This window comes from Gekko japonicus, unplaced genomic scaffold (assembly GCF_001447785.1).
Source record: "Gekko japonicus isolate JY-2015 unplaced genomic scaffold, Gekko_japonicus_V1.1 scaffold7, whole genome shotgun sequence".
NCBI lineage: Eukaryota > Metazoa > Chordata > Lepidosauria > Squamata > Gekkonidae > Gekko > Gekko japonicus.
In genome coordinates, this window is record NW_015159711.1 from 2,770,593 (window position 1) to 2,790,123 (window position 19,531).

The 19,531-nt window shown below is 46.3% G+C and overlaps 1 protein-coding gene across 5 annotated transcripts in view; it reads right to left on the minus strand.

The window, feature by feature from the left end:
• NCOA1 (nuclear receptor coactivator 1) overlaps positions 1-19,531 on the minus strand; it is a 250,618-nt gene that overhangs the window by 125,151 nt on the left and 105,936 nt on the right. The window lies entirely within an intron of this gene.

The window sequence follows — 19,531 nt, forward strand, 5'->3', positions numbered from 1 at the left end:
GCACAGAGCAGTCGGGCTCATTTCTCCCAAGGTCTTAAACACAGCAGCATGGCTTGGAAGAGATACTTTCTTTAACACTATGTAAAAAACGGGAAAAGGTTCATCTGCCCCACAACAGGCCATTGCATTAAGAGTGCAGTGCAGCACTTTGCAGAAAACGGTAGCGAAGATGTATGCTGCCATAAGGTTCTTGCAGAGAAAATAGTTCTAGATTGTGCAATCAAGCCATGCCCCCCCACCCCATAATCAGTCAGATCCTGAGCAAAAACCATTCACTACATAGCCCTAAAGGAACTTTTCGTTAGCCTGGATTCCAACACTGGCTCCTGTCCTTGTCTTAAGTTGCAACCGTACAAAAATTCTCAGACTAACCTTTTCAAAAGCTGGTGCCTTGAACAAACAGGAAGACAATAAGGCCACACCAGCAGGTAGGAGGAAAAAGGTACAGCAGCGTATTCGACCTTTGAGATCCCAACGTGTTTCCCTAAAAGCTTTCTCGGGGGATCTTAAGCAGAAACTTCTCTGTCTCCCACATTGGGTAGAACCGTTATACTGAGCTTTACCCAACCTATCCATTTGTCCAAGGTGGGAGCTGGAGAAGCGTCTGCTTAAGATCCCCTGACAAGGCCTTCAACAAACGACACTGTTGTAAAAAGGAAAAAACACGGGGTAAAAAGACTAAACAGAAATAATACTAATTAATACTCTTATCAATTTCAATTCTCACAGAGAGATCCTGCCAGCACCTTGCCAGCAGGACATTTGTGCGGGTGTGAATACATCCCTAGCAACTGACCCTACAGAGACTAAGACTGCAATTCTGAGTATGTTTAACACGCAAGAAATCCCAGTGCCTTCAATGGAAACCACCGCCAATTAAGTGAGGTCAGGATCACAGTCTGCGCTCATTACTAATGGCAGACGGAAACCACTCCTTTAACTCAAAGACAACTTTTGCTGCATTCAAGGCTCCAGGCTTGCAGCTTTGAAATGTAACATTCCACATCACCCAGTCGTTCTGCAACGATTCCTTATGCAGCATCCCATCATATTTTTTGCCAGTGCTTATGTCACTTGGAAACATTGTTCAGAGTCACTTGAAAGCATTTGTTCGGAGCCAGAGATCTTCCTAGCAGTAGTATCATTGCAAATCGATACCCCTCCCTTTTGCGCCAGTGGCAGTGGAAACCACAGTCAGCTGTCCTAATTTACAAGGGACAATGTAATGAAGAACAAGAGAACCATTGGTCAGGAACCAGCAGCCCAGTGGGATGACTGCAAATCTAATTTTATTCTCTCATTTGGCATATTTGAAGTTGAAAACGATGCCAAAACAAATGCAGCTTGGGGGGGGGGGGGGAATTCTGGCTCTTTAGAAATCCGGGACTGCAAAACTCATCTGCTCTGGGTACAAGAGCTGCACGTTTATTTTAGACTCAACTTTCCCTTGCTGCTCACCCATTTCCTTCAAAACTTTCCACTGTGCATAACCCACTGCTTGTTTATATCCTTGGCTCCTCTTCAAGAAAATTTAAATTCACACCAGAAATTATTACACCAAGATGAAAACTCTTGGCTGTGCTCATAAAGGCCACAAAACCATCCAGACAAGACTTGAAACACTGTTAATGAACGCAAGGTCGCTTTGTTCAAAAGGAGTGGTTTTTCAGGATCAGGACCACAAAATAAGTGTCGTTCCCCCCCCCCATCTAATTCTGAGAGAAGATAAGACTCACCTTGACACTACTGCCTGTAAGTACAATAAAATAGGGAAGCTATGAACAGAACTGCAGGCTTAGCTGAAATCTTTGGCTCCATTCAGACCCTTGATGTAATACATTCAGGGCTGCTGCTTTTTTTAAAAAAAAAAAAATTGTAAATCCAGTTTATTTTGCAACAGCCCTTGCCAATGCTGTCAAGCCAAAAACAATTTAAACTATCCTAAAAATAACTCTGATGGCTCACTGGAAAATTATTTGACCCAGAGATCTCAAAAGGAGGCCTCTGAATCTGAAGGTGATGATTATTCAATCTTGATGGTGTGGCATCGGGGCAGGGGAGGCATCAGGGGGGTGTTCATGGTTTTGCAGACAGACGATCCAAGTGCTTCCCTTGCTCCACATGCCCTGCTCTTAGGAGACGGGGTTGTAACTGACAAGACATCCAGTTCCTAAGAACAACAGGGATTCTTTTTAAGGGGGAAAGAAAGAAGGAAACTAAAACAGTTTATTACTTGCTAACTTGAATCCCAGTATGAGTAGACGCAGTGTTTATGGCACATGCAACTGGAAGGCCTGGGATCAGCCATAGATTTATTGGGCAGCCTCAGGCAAGTCTTGCTCTGTCTTAGCTCCTTAGGAGCAAAGAATGAAAGAGAGCTAACCTCACAGGAATACACTGGGTCATGTTCTAGCACAACCAGTGAGAAATACATAGAAATGGGCAAAGGATAGACCAGGTGGGGTGAGGGACAGGGGTGTTGTACAGCACCTTGTCGTGCAGTCTGCGTCACCGGGTCAGCTTTCAGCTAAACATCCAAATTGCACCCTGCTAAGATCCCACTGCAGTAAACCTCACTCACACAGTTCTTGTGGTTAACTATGTACAGTGATTTATTTCCAATATATACAGCTCTCTCCGTCAAAGTGCTGCGCAATACGCTCATACAAATAGAAGGAATACAATGTGCAGGCTACATACACTTATATACACTTGACCAGCCAATCAGCTTACTGCTCAGTCACAGTGAGATAGCTCAGCTTAGCTCCAGTCAGAACCGGTTTGCTCTGGTTCTTCAGACTTGTCAGACACCTGTCAATTAGATTGGCATGATCACACACGCTGAAGACTTATACCTGTCAACACACCTACCCACCATCTGATTAGGGGTATATGGAGGATGTGAACGAGAAACCCTTTCCTCAGCAGATTTTTCCTTCCATGCTGGGCTCCCAAATCCTGCATATGGGCTGAATATGGAGGAAATGGCTAGGTTGCTCTAGTCAAAGAAAGCTCTCCTATTGTCACTGTGCTCTGATCTGCCTTACATTCAAAAAAAGCTGATCAAGGAAGGAATGACTGGTAGATACGAGCGAGAAGGAAAACTTGTCCTGGCTCCAGTTTGGATTTTGTCCCTCTGTCTTCCCTCCTTTGTCTTGGCCCACTGTGGCCACTATAGTTTGAAGAGTACTTGTCTTTGCAATGGACAAACAACCCAACTGTTTCTGTCTTGAGGAGACAAGGAGTTATGGAGAGCCCCACAACTGTCAGCGGGGACCCTTGGCACTACTTCTCCTGGGATGCTTGAAACTACTGTAGAAGTCTGGCCAAGCATTACTGGAGGTAAAGTGGAAATAAGGAGGGATAATATCCTTAGTTCCAGGAGTGGATCATGGGGACATTGTTAGCTCAAACAGTTATTCTTGCATCTATAGGTAGTGAAATGTCAAATAAGGGAGCTGTTCCCAAAATAACGTCAAAAGCTGGAAAAGTTCCTACTTGGGCAGTTGTGATTTATTGTTCTGCTTGCCATCATCCAAATGGCTTCCATCTGTGCAAATGCAGGAAGAGTCTCAATTAAAAGTAATTAACAGCACACTTAGCAAGCCAAGAGGACACATCTATAGAACTCCCCTCCCAAGCACTTCATTGTTCACAGACCGAAGCGCCTGGGATGGAAATCTCGATTTCTCAACTTCTGCAGGTTACCGAGAACTGAAACCACCTGTTGGTGTAGTAAGGCAAGAGGCAATATACAATCCATTAAGTAAACAGCTCCAGTGAGCCAGAGAAGGCAGAGCTCTGACTTGGGTTTGTAAGTGGAACTTTCTGTTTTTGACCTCCCATTAACTGGAAAGCATCAACAGTCCATGTGAAATGAGCCACATCAGTTACCAGCCAAAGAAAACAAGTGTGAGGCTGCCTAAGGGTGGAGTGGGGAAAGGGCGAGAATCCAGATCCATCTGTCACTGGATGAGCAAAGGACACCTGCTTCCAAGCCAAACCCTGCTCCTGTTTTCATCTCACCTGTTTCATGCAACCTATTCCAGCAGCCAGCGAATGCAGGTTTCCCTCTGCATAACAGGACACTGATCCTTGACTGGCAGTTCCCAAGCTGCTGCCTTGGTATGGTACGATCATTAACAGTAGCTTCCTGATTAGAATCAAAAGCAGGTTCCCATAATCCTCTAAACCAACACTGCTGTTATCTTCCCCCAGGCTGAGCATTATAGAGATGCTGACAGATGGAGCTACTGGCACTGTTCTATTGTACAACACCTAGGAAAAAAATAATCTAGTGTATGTATGCGATGGCATTGTTCAAAGGGTCTCTTCTCAGGGTTCAGAGCAGCACTAATCAAGAACCAAACACAATCCTATGGTTCTGCTTTTAAGTAGCACCTACGCTGTGTATCTTTCCACACTTCAGAACAGCAAGTCCCCAACGTGCCACCCTAGGGCACCTGGAATTACGTTTCCTTGCTGACTCATTTCCTGACTCCTTCCCCACTCTCTCCTCAGCTCTTTTCAAGTGTCCTGCTGCCTTTTGTCCTGCACACTCTTTCTACTCTTTACTGTCACTTTTCACTCTCTTCCCTTTCCCCTTTTCTGCCCCTCTTCCTGGAGCCTTTCTATCCTTTACCTTACTGGACTTCTCCAGCTGGTTTTGAGGGTGCTAAAGGCAATGGAGAGTTTATGATGATGGCAGTGATGGGGAAGGAAGCACCAGGCTTCAGCTGCCTGGTGCCTGAGCTCACATGTAACTCATTGTCTTCATGGGTGTGTGCGTGTGTGTTTGTGTTTAACTGAAAATACTGTGCATCAACAACTCTGCCACCATCTGAAAGGGGGGGGGGGATGAGAGGGTCACTGACTACAAGGCAGAAAGAATGGAGTATTTACACTGCCTCGGTCTCAGGGAGGGAAACCCACCCTACCTTCCTAAAACCTGCCCCATGCAGAATACCTTCTCAAACACCCAAAACAAAATCCACCATACATGATTTTGGCTGCAACTAATTTCCCTTATCAGGGTTCCAGATCCCACAAAGACTTGGGGGATAACTAAGACAACCCACTATAATTTATTTCACTTGCACACATATTAATAAGCTCAGGCAATTACACTATTACCTGATGGTTTTCCTTACTCCCTTCAAAAAACTGAGGCAGTTTTCACCACCCAAATATTTAACTATTTTATGGGGAAGGGAACTGGGGAATATTGAATATCCACCCTCCAGTAAATATAAGCACAAAATATTTAAAATGGCACATTCTCTACATCCCTGGAGAAACAAACATGCAGAAGTCCCCCCCATGGCAGCCATTTTATGATGGCACTCTTACCCTCTCTCAAAATCCCAAAGTGCCTACAGGCTCAAAGTTGGTAGCAACTACTTTAAAAGGACTATAAAGGCAATACATTAAAAAAAAAAAAAACACTGCCCCAACATGTGACGAAATTAAGTTCGTGTTTTGGGCCTACACAAACCATTTGGCCAGGCAGGAACTTTGGAGTGAGTGTGAAAGCGACCATCTGTAAGCTCTGAATAAATGTGAAATGAGAAGCCCTCCAAAAAGCTAAAATCAAGGGTCATGACAACTCCTAACCCTAAACCTCCCCACATGCTAGCACTGGGATCTCAATGTCCAGGGAAGAGAGAAACAGAGACCCAGTACCAATGGAGCATGCCTTGCACTGAAAGGGCATATCAGACCTCTGCAAGACAGCACATGCAGACATGCTCCAAAGACCACTTCACGTTTATGGATACCAATCAGAAGCAGGTTATACGTCACTTTGTCACAGTACTAGCAAGCAAGGTGAGGCAGCCATTTGAAGCATATTTTAGGATACAATTAAATTACTATATATTTAACAGAGGGGAAGAATTGGAGGTGTCTTGCCTCAGGCACTAAAATCCTCTTGTGCATAGGCTGTCTCCTCCAGAAAATGACCTCCTGGAAGAACCTCTCTGGAAGCCATTCCCTTGTTGTTCATAATGCTTAAACACAAGGCTGTCGATAACAATCATGCCATATTACAATCCCAGGATGGCTCCATCCTTTGAAAAATATTCTGAATGCATGAGACACCTTTATCACCAATAAATAGCAAACTGGGGCTCAGAGGAAATGAAAAGTGCAACTGGGAGCCAAGGAAATTAATAGTGGTTTTACTACTGATTTACACATCCAAAAATTCCTTGCCCATGGCCAGGATCTCCAAAGAGTATGCAACACTTGTCCAATGACAGCCATCAATACAAGCTAAATGAATGCAAAATACAGTCTTGATAGGAACCTCCTGTTTTCCTATCCCATGAGCAAACCCTTTGCACAGACGCCTGCCTATCTGGCTTCAGCCCTGGAGGCTTAATTGACTGGTATTTACCAAGCACTTATTATCCACTTGGGGGAAGGTGCTGCAGGAGTGAGAAGTATGAAAATTATTAGCTGCCAAGCTAGTGCTGAAAGACAAGGTCCTGCTCAACAACTGGCCAGGAAGGCGTTCAAATTTTACACATTACAAGTACCTATGAAACACCACCAGTGATCACTCATTCCATGTAGCAATTTGTTCTCTGGGTGTTGCCATCCAACACCCCTTATCCTTCATGCCCAAGTGGCAAAGTCTACAACAGCAGCAAGGCATTGAAAACTACCATGCCATCCATTGCACAGCCACCTGCTTCCAAAATTTGATCACAGCTCAAAAGGAGACCATAACATGCATTCGATGACAACAGTCAAGTGGGGGAGAAAGAGAGCCTGCAGAAATAGTCCAGTGAACAATCAAACTGTTTCAAACCAACCACTAAATCCACCACAGGCAGGAACATCTCATTCTTGGAACATAAAATGGTCAAGCAGGCACACATACATGTTGAGGATGCAAAGCCACTAATGATGCAGGACCCTGACCGATACCTTGATCAGTGAGTGCTTGGTCCACTTCAGTCAATGGAAGAAGCTTTGCCCCTTTATCAATACAGGATAAGAGAGGTAAAGCATCTTGCACTTTCAAAACAGAGGACAATGATGTTATTATTACTAAGTGGTACCTCCCTCACTGACCCATCACTCTACTTTTGGTAACTAGGAAAAGCAGACAAGTATCTATTGCTACAAAATAGTTTATGAACAGCCTCTTCTTAAACACATACACCATTATTTGAAGGGACCACCAACCACCTTCACTGCAAGTCAAAAGGCCCAGATATTCTTTCCAGCAAGAATCCGACAGCTGTAAATGTAACCTGAGCAACAAGTAAAGCCAACAAAAAGAATGTAAGGCACACAAAAAGCATCCCATAATGGTTATGACAGTGACAACTGACACAGCCAGCTGTCACGCTAAGATGATGAATATTCTGAGGTTTGTTTTTCTGGAAGGTGCAGAAGCAGAAATGGTGATAAGCTGCAATGGATTGTTACAGGAAAAGCACTGCCCACTATTTCCCCAGAAGTGGAACAGTCATTCTCATATTGGTTCAAGAGTATCTAGATGAGTTATAGCAGAATCAAGTGGGAAAGTCTAGTGTTTTTTTTCCTGGCCTGTACCATGTTCAGACTGCAGGTGAGGGAACACATGTTTGACTGCTCCCTCATCTATAAAACCCCCTACACGGAAAAATTAACACATCATTAAGATGGGTTCAGCCTAGTAATCGCCTTAATATGTTATTTTCTGTGTGCAGAAGTTTTTGTTTTGTTATGTAATGAAGCATTAAGATTTGCAATGTACACATGAAACACCTGTACTGTACAACCCAGGAACAGCCTCAGTTCCACTGAACATAAACTAGTCCTTAGATTATGTGGTTTATTGTTGCTTTTTTAAAAAGCAAAAGCATGTCCAGGTCTACCAATATACTGAACAATTTCCCAACATTTCTTTGTGTTTTAATGGACCCAGACAATATGAATGCTGGGGCAGAATGCAACAGCTTGCTACCCAATGGTTAGTTGAAGCATATAATGTCAGATCTCCAGCATCCAAAGTTTTCAACCTATAAAGCTCCCGAGCTGAACTGGCCATGATAGGATAGCAACGCACAAGGTATTTTCAGTGTTAAAAATTGTGGGTTTCGGGGGAGGGGGCTTAGGTGGAGATAGCATATGTAGAATGGTCACAATGACATTCTTCTCCCTCTCTTGTTCTAGTAGGGATCGTCCTATGAAACTGATTGGTGGTGGGCTCACAATTTGTTGAAAAGGATACCGGTACTTTACACAGAGCATAATTTAGTGTCAGCAAGCTGCCATTCTGTTTTCTGTGACCTCTGTGTACATATCCTTTCCCTGTTGGTTTCTATCATCCTGCTCCTGCGTTGGAATGCAAAAGATAACTGCTGGAGGTTGTGTGGGGGAGAAGATACTGCAATGCTTGCCTATTGCTTTTCTCATGACTGCTGCACCTGTGTTTTGTCTGATGTTTTGCCTGGTTCCCATAGACTGGGCGCGCAACCGTTTCCTTAGCCCGCCAGCGGGAAAGTTATTCATTGGATCTGTATCTGTTTGAAGTTCCTTTATTATGCTTGACCTAACCGTGTATCCCCAGTTCTAACAAAGAACGTGTTTGAGTATGTCTTCAACGCTTTGAAATAAATTTTGCTTTTCTTGAAAACGTGGATTTATTCTCGATGCTTGGGGATCCAACATATTGTTAGAACTCCCTTTTTCCTATCGTTCCGAATCTGGCAAGATCATGAGCGGAATTGAGGGAAATCTACTTAACACGGAGGGGGACTCGGGATCGGTCCCACAAACCTCCGCGTCTGTGGTGTTCACGACTGCAGCCTCGTTGGAGGGCGCCGTGGGGGGAGCGATTCCCCGCCTGCCTGCACATCTGTCCTGGCCGCCTCCGACCCCTTCGCACTGGGGTCCGCGGAAGACTCACCAGCAGGATGATTGGACTATGTACAACACCCAAGGCACCCGTGAGGTGTACTCCCGTCGGGGGAGCGGATTACGTGAGAGTCTGTTTGACAAGGGATTGTTCCCGGAGCCAGGGTCTACCTCGGAGAAGGAGAGTCCCAAGCAAGACATCGAGGAGTGGATGTTCGAGCCGTCGGGACCGCGAGGCCACGCAGAAGATGAGGAGGGCACCGGAGCCTTCCAAACGGAAGAGGACTATGACCCACCCCCGGACTACCGCCCTCGGGAACCCATCCCGGAGGAAACTACCGGGGAACGACTAGCAGAACTGGAAGACTCGGTGAGAGACTTGTTGCGGGCATTCCAGGATGTGATGGAAGGTCTGCCGGGAATGATGGACGTTAGAATGGCTAATTTCCTTGACGCACACGCCGCGCAGCAACAAGTTGCTCCTGCACCGGGATTGCCCACGCCGCCGATGCCTGCTCAACCGCTGATGGGACCACCGCTGCAAGCACCGGGAGTTCCCGCGCAGCAGGTACCTGTGCAGCCGCCGGTGAGACCGCCTCTGCAAGTGCCTGTGCAACCGCCGATGCCGGGGGGTCCGCCGGTGCCGGGTCTGCCGCCACCGATGAGGCCAATGCCAGCGGGGCCACCGGTTGTGCCGGGTTTCCCTCCCAGGGGAGTTCCGGCTCAGCTGGGCCCGTTGGTAAGGCCTCCACGGCCCAGACCCAAGGATCTACTGGAGGCTACCTTCGACGGCAACCCAGATGAACTCGCTTTCTTCACGGTGAGGGTGCATAAATTCGTAGAAGAGAGTCGACACCTGTTCCGAAATGAAGCTGGTCTTATTGATGTCATCTCGGCAAGACTGAAAGGAGACGCCGCCACATGGTATGTTGGACTGCACAATGACCGCGGTCCGGAACTTTTGAATTTGCGAGCATTCATGTGGGCGCTGCGGGCGAGATTTGAAGATGTCAACGCGAGTCAAAGAGCTAAAGCGTTTCTCCGTACCTACCGCCAGAACAAGAAGTCGGTTCGCGAGTACACTCTGGAATTCCACAAGCAAGCAGCAAAGCTCCGAGACTACCCTGACCATATATTAGCTGAGATGTATCGCTTGGGTCTCAACGCAGACATCCGAGAAACGGTTCTGAAAACTGTCAACCCTGTCTCCCTGATGGCCTGGACCCAGGAAGCTGAAAATGCAGAAGACCGGCTCACCACCATCAAACTCGACCTGGCTGCTACGACCAACAGACCCGCCGCTGCCGGTGCCTCCAAACCCAAGCCTCAACGCCTGTCGGAATCAGCACGAGAACTACGTATGAAGATGGGGCTCTGTCTCAAGTGCGGGGAGAAGGGGCACTTCGCTGTGGATTGTGGCAGCCGTAAAGTACAGCCGCCTACTCCAAGCCCGAAGACACCGCTGACGGGGAAGAAGGGGATGGCTAACCCGCGTTTCTCCAAAGCTCTGCAGGCGGCCCAAGGTTCGGAGGGAAACGAACCGTCTGCTGCCGAGTCAGAAGAAGAGGTGGTGCCTGAAACGGCGGAAAACGACAACGGCCTGTTGTGAGAGGCGCAAAACGACAAGGCCATTCTAATGCTGCGCCCAAGGTGGTGAGAGAAACCCCTTCCCTATTTTTCGTGACTGTCTCATTAATGAATCCGCTCCTGGGAACCCACGTTAGGGTGAGAGCGTTGATTGATTCTGGGTGTGGGAGGGATCTCATCAGCCCTAGAGTGTTAGTTGCACTGGAAGCGGGGATAGTCCCCTTTAAGTCCCCCATCATTTTTACTCAGATGGATGGGGCACCCATGGAACCTTGTACGCACGAGACTATGGCTTTGCGGTTGGGGGCGGGCGATCATTGGGAATCCAGATCCTTCATTGTCACCCCTAAATCGCAGTTCGACTTAGTACTGGGGAGTCCCTGGTTGTTTACCCATGACCCTTACATCTTGTGGGAAGAAGGGGTTGTCAAATTTGTGTCGGCTAAGTGTGTAGATCACTGCTGGGTGGACTCGTGGGGGGACCAGCCGACCGCGCAGTTCCCCTGCGGCACTTTGCAACCGGAAGAGTTAGCTTCTTTGCCTCGAGAGTATAGAGACTTGGCGAAAGTGTTTGGCGAAGAGGAAGCTAACGAATTGCCCCCCCATCGCTCGACTGACTGTGCTATTGAACTTTTGCCTGACTGTAAATTACCCAAAGGTAAAATTTATGCGATGGGGCCGGCTGAGAAAGTTGAACTGCGGAACTTTATTGATAAAAACCTAGCCCGAGGTTTCATTCGCCCGGCTTCCTCCCCTTTCGCCGCGCCTGTACTTTTCCGAAAGAAGAAAGACGGGGGGCTTAGATTGTGCACTGATTATAGGGGTCTGAACGCTGTTTCTTTGTCCAATGCTTACCCCCTCCCGCTAATCAAGGACTTGGTAGCTGAGGCCACCAAGGGCAAGATCTTCTCGAAACTTGACCTCCGGGATGCATATTTCCGTGTGCGCATCCGGGAGGGGGATGAAAGTAAGACTGCATTTAATACCCCTTTGGGGCAGTTTGAGTACCTCGTTATGCCCTTCGGCCTTCAAGGGGCTCCGGGGGTCTTCATGAACCTAATCAATGAGGTCCTACATGAGTTCCTATTCAAAGGAGTGGTCCTTTACCTTGATGATGTGTTGCTGTACTCTCAGGACCTCCCGTCGCATATTAAATTGGTGCGCCAGGTCCTTAAGCGACTTTATGAACACCACTTGTTTGCAAAGCTGTCAAAATGTGAATTCCACAAGACATGCATTGACTTTTTGGGATATCGCATCTCTGGGGGGAAGGTTGAAATGGACCCTGCTAAAATTCAGGCTGTACTTGACTGGGAGCCCCCCAGGACCCGCAAACAATTGCAAATGTTCCTCGGATTTGCCAATTTTTACAGAAATTTCATCCAGAATTTCGCTCAAATTGCCCTTCCCCTGACTGATTTGCTAAAGACCAAGGGGAAGGGTTTTGATGCTACGAAACCAGGCGCCCCGCTTAAATGGTCCCCTGCTTGCGCAGAGGCTTTTGAGAAACTTAAACTGATGTTCACCTCTGAGCCAGTGCTGGCGCGCCCTGATGAAACTAAAAAATTCATTGTCCAAACTGATGCCTCGGATGTGGCAATGGGGGCCGCTATTTTGCAAGAAGGGGAAGATGGTCGTTTACACCCCCTCGCATTTGTGTCTAAAAAGTTTTCTGACGCTGAACGAAACTGGGGGATTTGGGAGAAGGAGGCGTCAGCGATCCGGCTGGCTCTCTCCACTTGGAGGCAGTGGTTGGAGGGGGCGCAACTGCCATTTGAAGTCTGGACTGACCATAAGAATTTGGAGATGCTGAAATCCCCCCGTTCTCTCAACGCTAAACAACTTCGTTGGGCGGACTTCTTTGCTAAGTTTCGATTCACTCTTCGTCATTTCCCTGGGGCGGCTAATTCCCTGGCTGACGCGCTTTCACGCCTCCCACAACATGACAGTCAGCGTGAGATCATCATGGACTCTGTTTTTTCCCCCTCCCATCTGGGGGGGGCCGTGGTCACCCGGGCGCAAGCGCGAACGATTCCACACCCCGATGGGACTTCGCCTTCCCTTTTCCCTGTGGGGGGGGGCCTGGGTCCAGAAATATATGTCTGCTTTTACTGCTGATGATGATGCCTCCCTGAAAGCGTTGCCAGATTGTGTCCGTAGCCCTGAAGGTCTGATTTATTCTGGAGACAAACTGTATGTGCCTATTTCAATGAGGAGGGAGGTGATGGAGTCTGCTCACGGTTCGAAACTGGCAGGGCATTGGAGTTTTGTTAAATCTCTGCAACTCATCCGCAGACAGTTCTGGTGGCCACAGATGCGCAAAGACCTCTTGACTTTTGTTCGGTCCTGCCAAACCTGTGCTTTGACTAAACCCAGGATGGGCAAGCCTCCTGGTCTTCTGCAGCCACTCCCTACCCCATCGAGACCGTGGGAAGTGGTGTCCATGGACTTTATTACTGACCTCCCTGCGAGCAAAGGGAACACTGTTATTTGGGTGGTTGTTGATTTATTTTCTAAGCAGGCTCATTTTGTGCCTTTTCCTTCCTTGCCTACAGCTCAGAGGTTGGCGAAATCGTTTATGTCTCACGTGGTGAAAATTCATCAATTGCCTGCTAAGTTAATTTCTGACAGGGGGACCCAATTTGTTTCTAAGTTTTGGAGGGAACTTCTTTCCATTTTAGGGGTGGAGCAAGGGCTCAGCAGCGCGTATCATCCAGAAACTGACGGACAAACGGAACGAGTTAATCAGACCCTGGAGCAATATCTGCGTTGTTTTACTAATTATCAACAGAATGATTGGTGTGAATTGTTGCCTCTTGCTGAATATTGTTATAACAATACTGTCCATAGCTCTACGGGCATGTCTCCTTATAAAGCTGTCTCTGGTTACGACAGCCCCCCCCTCCCTTTCCTGGAAGGGATGGGCCAACGTCCTGTGGGGGATGCTGATACATGGTGTATGTCCTTGCAAAACGCATGGCCTCTGCTATGCCAAACACTTGACGCAGCCAAGGCTGCTTACAAGACCCAGGCAGACAAGGGTAGGGTGGTGGGGTTTGATCTGAAACCTGGGGATCTTGTGTATGTCTCGACCAAGAACATTAAGATGCTGCGGCCTAGCAGGAAATTGGGATGGAAGTTCATAGGTCCTTTCAAAGTGCGTAAAGTCATAAATGATGTGGCAGTTGATGTTGTTTTGCCTAAGAATTTACGTGCTCTGCATTCTGTATTTCACATGAGCCTATTGAAGAAGGATCCTGGCCCGTCTCCCTGGAGACCAGCGACTACTCCTCCTCCACCTGTCATTTTGGAAGGGGATGAACATTTTGAGATCGCTGATATCCTTGATTGTAAAGTGAAACGTGGTAAACTCTGGTACCTTATCGAATGGGTTCGTAACCACAAGCTGTGGTGATGCCTCCTAGCTCAGGGAAAAACTACAGGACATGTATTTTTAACGTCAGGTCCAGGTTCTCCAGACCCCACTTGCTTTTCCTGAAGTCACACAACAGCTTCAGGGAGCACTGTTTTACAAGTCTGTGGGAGCCTAACTTGGCTTGGGACCACAACATGGAGGAAGGAGCAGCTCCTGCCTTCCTTCCCGTGCTGATTTTTCACACCAAAACTGCCAGCGGAAGTTATCTGTCCCATTTTGGAACTGCACATGCACTCCCAGACCCTACTAATGCTAATGAATGCCAGGTACTGGGAAGGATAACGATAAGCTATGACCATTGCTTTCATGTCCTACTTTATGAGGAACCTGTCTAGCCACTGTTGATGAAACAGATGGACCCAGATCCATCACAGCAATTTTGGTGTTTTTTAAGTTACTGAATTATGGAAGAAGCACAGGATTTGCATTTTTGACCAAGTTAACAAAAGAGATTGATGCTCTTTTACCTACCCACGAATGTAGTCATACTAAGAAAGCAGGTGATTCTAAGTCAAGGGCCATCCCACTACACATTCCTAATTCCACACTGAAAGAGATACCTTTGAATTTTTTTTTAAAAAAGTGTTCATGTGCCCCAAAAGGGCTTTTAGAGAAACTGTCTTCCACCTGTATCATTCCACATTCATTTCTGGAGCCCTGCAATACTCAGGATTAATTATTAGCAACATGGTACGTCAACTCAAATGCTTCCTGCTAAAACACCCTGTCTTGTACGCTCTCCTATCATTTCCCCAGAAGGTAACTGTTCATAAGATGATTCTCATATCTGACTCAACGGATCAAAAACAATCACCATCCTAAGTGATGACATTAAATGTACCTCCCTGGCTGAAAAACAAAAAAATAAGCAGAAGTGACTACTGAGCTAGTGTTGCTGGAGATGATAGCGAAAGAAAGAAAGAAAGAAAGAAAGAAAGAAAGAAAGAAAGAAAGAAAGAAAGAAAGAAAGAAAGAAAGGCTTCCCTCCCCCCAAAGCACCAATTTAAAACTTCAGCATTAACAAACAGTTCTGCTCACACATATTTGTCCCACATATTGAGATCTTAATTTTGGAAATCTGCCTTTCAAGTGGTGTCCAACAAAAGCCAGTCAGGCAGAGAGAGATTAATGCTGCAGCAGTGAGACAAGGAATTTACTCTGATGGGCAAGGTTGTCAGAATGAAGTCAGGAGGCAGGGATGAGAAAGTCCTCTGGTGTGGCATCAGGGATGCCGGTCCTCATCTCCATCTCTACATGACAGCAAAGCATCATCGGCTCACAGCACCAGGTTTAGTTTAGTTTTGTTTTTCCCCAGTGCCCACTGTGGCTGACAGTGAAGGTGCAGTATTTATCCTATCACAGTACATGGGGCTCTACAGAGCAGTATAAACAAAAAGAGAGCAAGAGTGGTTCCTGCCCACAAGGACCTTACAATCTGAACTCAACTGAAACTGCACTGCTGAGACTAAGAGAGGAGCAAAAGGTAACAGTGGATGAGCTCCCATCTTTTTGCCTGTGTTTTTTCACCTCGGACAATTACTTGTTTGCCACATTTTGCACCTAGGACTTTTCTTGCTTATGCTGCTTTACAGATCCCTCTATTGTTAAGAGGCGTTACTTGACTCACAGCCCCAACTACTGTGTTCTTTGTTCAAACTTCACTCATTCTGACTATAAACCCCACGCAGGGACAGCATAAGCTTTTTTGTCATCTCATCCCCCTCTCTTTTTGTAGGCTGCATTTGCTTCACCTTTTCCATTGCTCAAATGCAAAAAGGGACAAGAGAAAGGCAGGGCAGCGGATTAACCCCAACAGGTGAAAGATGTATTAGTAAAAATACTTAGCAAATAATTTCTTTGGGGGTTACAAAGTTTCCTTAATACAGAATCAGACTCATATTGGTCCAGCCCCGTAGCTAGGGACTTTTTGGGGAGGGGGCCATGGGGGGGCTGGCAGCTAATTTAATCAAAGGTTTTAGAGCAAGTGGGGGGTAATGCCCAGCAGCTGCAAAACTCGTGTGTACACCAACCACTGGGCGGTGAGGGTAAGTGGTGGGCTCCCCGAAACCAACAGGATAGCTAGCAAGTACGGCTACATCAATATAGGTAACCCTCCAGCAGCGGCAGCAGCAGGCCACGCGCTCTCTTGGCCACTGCAAACACTTTTCTTTTCTTCTGGCGACCCCCTTTCCGAGGTGTCCCCTTTCCTCAGCACCTTCGTTTCGGTCCCTTCATTTCTGCTACCTTTTCCTTCCTCTTGGCTTTCCTCCTTTTTTAAAAAAACTTATTTCCCTTTCTGCCTTTGACTTGGCCCTGTTTCTGCAGGAACCCTGACCTGAGCAGAGTCTTACCCAGGTCTACTCAAGCTGCCTGACGCCCAGGAAAGCACTTTTTAAATTAGCCCCCCCCCCGGTATTTTCTGGCTCAGCCCTTCCGATCTCCCTTTCCTTTCCCAGAAAACCTTATTGTGTTTGTTGTGTTTGTTTCGCGAGGGACTTTGAGGTTTCGAGTCAGTTTCAGCGCGCTGGTCACTTTCACACCGCGGCACCCTCCGGGGCCTGTATTGGTCCGTCTAGCCTAGTGCTGTCTACTGTGACTGGAAGCCGCTCTTTGTGGCCTTTGACCCAGAGGTCCATTAAGGATTATGCATGGAGAAGTCATAGATACAAGAACAATCTTACTGTCGGCTCTTAGTGTATGAGAAAAAAACCCCATAATCCCCATTTCGGCCTTGACTGACAGTCAATTGCTGAAAAAAATTCCTGTTCTGTCACACTGAGGTTACTGTTCTTTGAAGATGGCTACTCTGAGGTCTCTGATGGAATGACCAGAAAGGCTAAGACATTCCCCCACAGGCTTTTTAGAATTTTTGTTCTTTAAGACTGATGTATGTCAATTTAATCTCTCCCCTCCCCCCCAAACACAGCACCTTCTACCCAACATAGACTGCTGAGTTCTTTTCAACAAAATGCTGAATACACAGTATTGGTAGAATTGCATAGGTAAGCACCCCAGACGTGGTGAATGATGGCACTGACTATGGTGTTTAATGGATGTAAGTGGCACTTTGTTCTACTGTATGGCCTTGTGGCCTTCATGTGATTCGACTATAATGTTTTTATTGCTCATTAACAGGATCTGGCCTGTGTGACCTGCCTAGCAACCAAAGACTGGAAACTACTTTGGGGTGTAAAAACCAGAACCTGGCAATTTTCCTAGGAAAAGGAAGCTCTTGAATTTGGGTCTGCATTACCACATACAGACAATTGAACATAATCAAAATTCACATTAACATTCTGGAACGCAAACGAAGGGGCACGTCCAATAAGCCGAGCACAAACTGATCTAGCCATGGTGTCATTCATAGAGTTTAAAAAAAAAAAAGAACAGAACAAAAATTGTATTTTGATGAGTTACCAAATTCTATAAATGAGCAAAGTAGCTGGACTGGCAACATCCCTTACATATATTAATGCAGTAGGAGAGAATTTTGACAAAATATCACAAAGCAACTGACATGATAAATGCTTAGCTTTCCACTAAGGTATCAAAGACTGGATTTCTTTGACTTAGAACTGTACACCTTGGTTTCAAATCTGGGGGGAGGAGGTTCTACCATTTCCTGACACATCTAATCTTGCAGAATCAAAGTATTTTAAACTATTATAAACATGTCCTCTCTGTGAATGAAAAAACCCACACCTTTTTACTCATTAAGACATCATGGGGAATGCAATTCTACGTCTTTTCAACATCTGTTTCCCTTCAGCATACCACATGATTTCATTCCCATAAAGTTATGCTAATAGAAATGACACTAGATTTTTTATAAATAGGAAAGCAGCATTAAACATATGTGTTTGTTGTTTACAAAGAATACTGCCCACCTGGATGCTTTTCAAGACACAAATCCAATCTCCTTCACAGCATTTGTTTCCCACTGCAGATACTTTTTCACCAACACAAGCTGGTTCTATATGACGTATTTCGTTATCTCATTTGTGGCCCTCAAATTAACAAAGCAACACATCTTCCCAATGTCAGGCATTAATTCTTTCCACTACAGCTCAGACAAAATAGCAACAGCTCATTAAAAAGGGCTGGTAGACATGTCTGATGTTATCTTGGCTAGACCACCCACCCAGAGACTCCTGGCCATGATGTCCTGTTGTGTTGCCAGAACTAGCTCAAGACAACTTAGTGCCTGAGGCATAAAATTCAAATAGGTCACACACATCCCACACTCACAAGATGACTGTCTTCAAGCTTTGGTCTGTGACAAAAATGACCAAGGAGTCCTTTGTTCATGCTCGCCCTCCCTCTTATATGGTGATGAGATTGAAAAATCTCTAAATGTGCCAAAATGTGCTTTGGTCTCTTGCCTACAAACCCAAGATTGCTACTAAACATCCTTAGTAGAAATAATTTGAAACTTAGATTTAGGTTTGAAGTAGCAATAAAGCATGGTATAATGAGAGTAATCTATTCTGTAAAACATGGGCATCTAAAAACTTGTTCTATCTGTATGAATTAATGCAAGTGTATCTGTTCAGCAGTTCGAGACCCGAGTGCCGCATGACGGAGTGAGCTCCCGTCTCTGGTTCCAGCTCCTGCCAACCTAGCAGTTCAAAAGCAAGAAATTGCAAGTAGATAAATAGGTACCACTTCAGTGACAGCGTTCGGTGCGCCTCAACGTTTAGTCATGCCGGCCACATGACCATGGAAATGTCTTTGGACAGCCCTGGCTCTTTGGCTTGGAAATGGAGATGAGAACCACATCCCTAGAGTCGGATTCGACTGGCTTTCAAGCAAGGGAAACCTTTACTTTTACCTATCTGTACCAATACTTTTGTCACATTTCATCTCATTCCACTTTGGTCATCACTGTCCCAGAATGAATCCCTGCCTGTTTCCAGAGTATATGCATTTTTTCATCCGAGAACTGCAGGCGCAGGGATGTTTTCCCTGGTAAGAAATGTTGAATTTGCACAACTACCATCATACACCAATACCTGTTCCAATAAGTGGATGCAGTGTACCAAAAAAAGGGTGGAGTGGGGGACAAAGAGAACCTTGATGCAGGGTCATGAAGGAACAGGGCTTAGGGACTGTGAAATAGTCAGATTATTAGCTTCTGCTCACAGGCTGAACTAACAAGGTGGCTAGATAAACAGGTGCATGGGTACAATCAATCACAGTTAAAAAAAGGTATCCAGTACTGAAGAATAAAAGCAAAATGTTTTGAGGAAGAGGGACAACTCAACTAAGAGAAAAACCAGACAAGAGACAGAGATCCCTGATACGCTTCCTGAGCATTTGTGTTGCTATAAAGCAGCTAGGTGCAGGCAGCGACCATGAAGCTGTTTTACCAATGCTATTCTCTCTCCCCCCCCCCCGATCCTAACCATCTAATATCTAATAGCCAACTTGCCCCTGGAGTGCGGATCGCTAGATCAGCGCTCCGGGGGCAGCTGGGGGGCCGGGGGAGGTTTGTGTACACGTGGGCCAGTCCCCATGTGTGCACAAAAATAAAAAAAGTTTAAAAAAATTTGGGGGGATGTTTAAATCCCCCCGAAAGTGCAAGAGCGTCTCCTGCGCGTGCGCAGGAGACGCTCTGCGAACCCTGCCGCCGCCTCCTTGGAGCCGGCAGGCAGG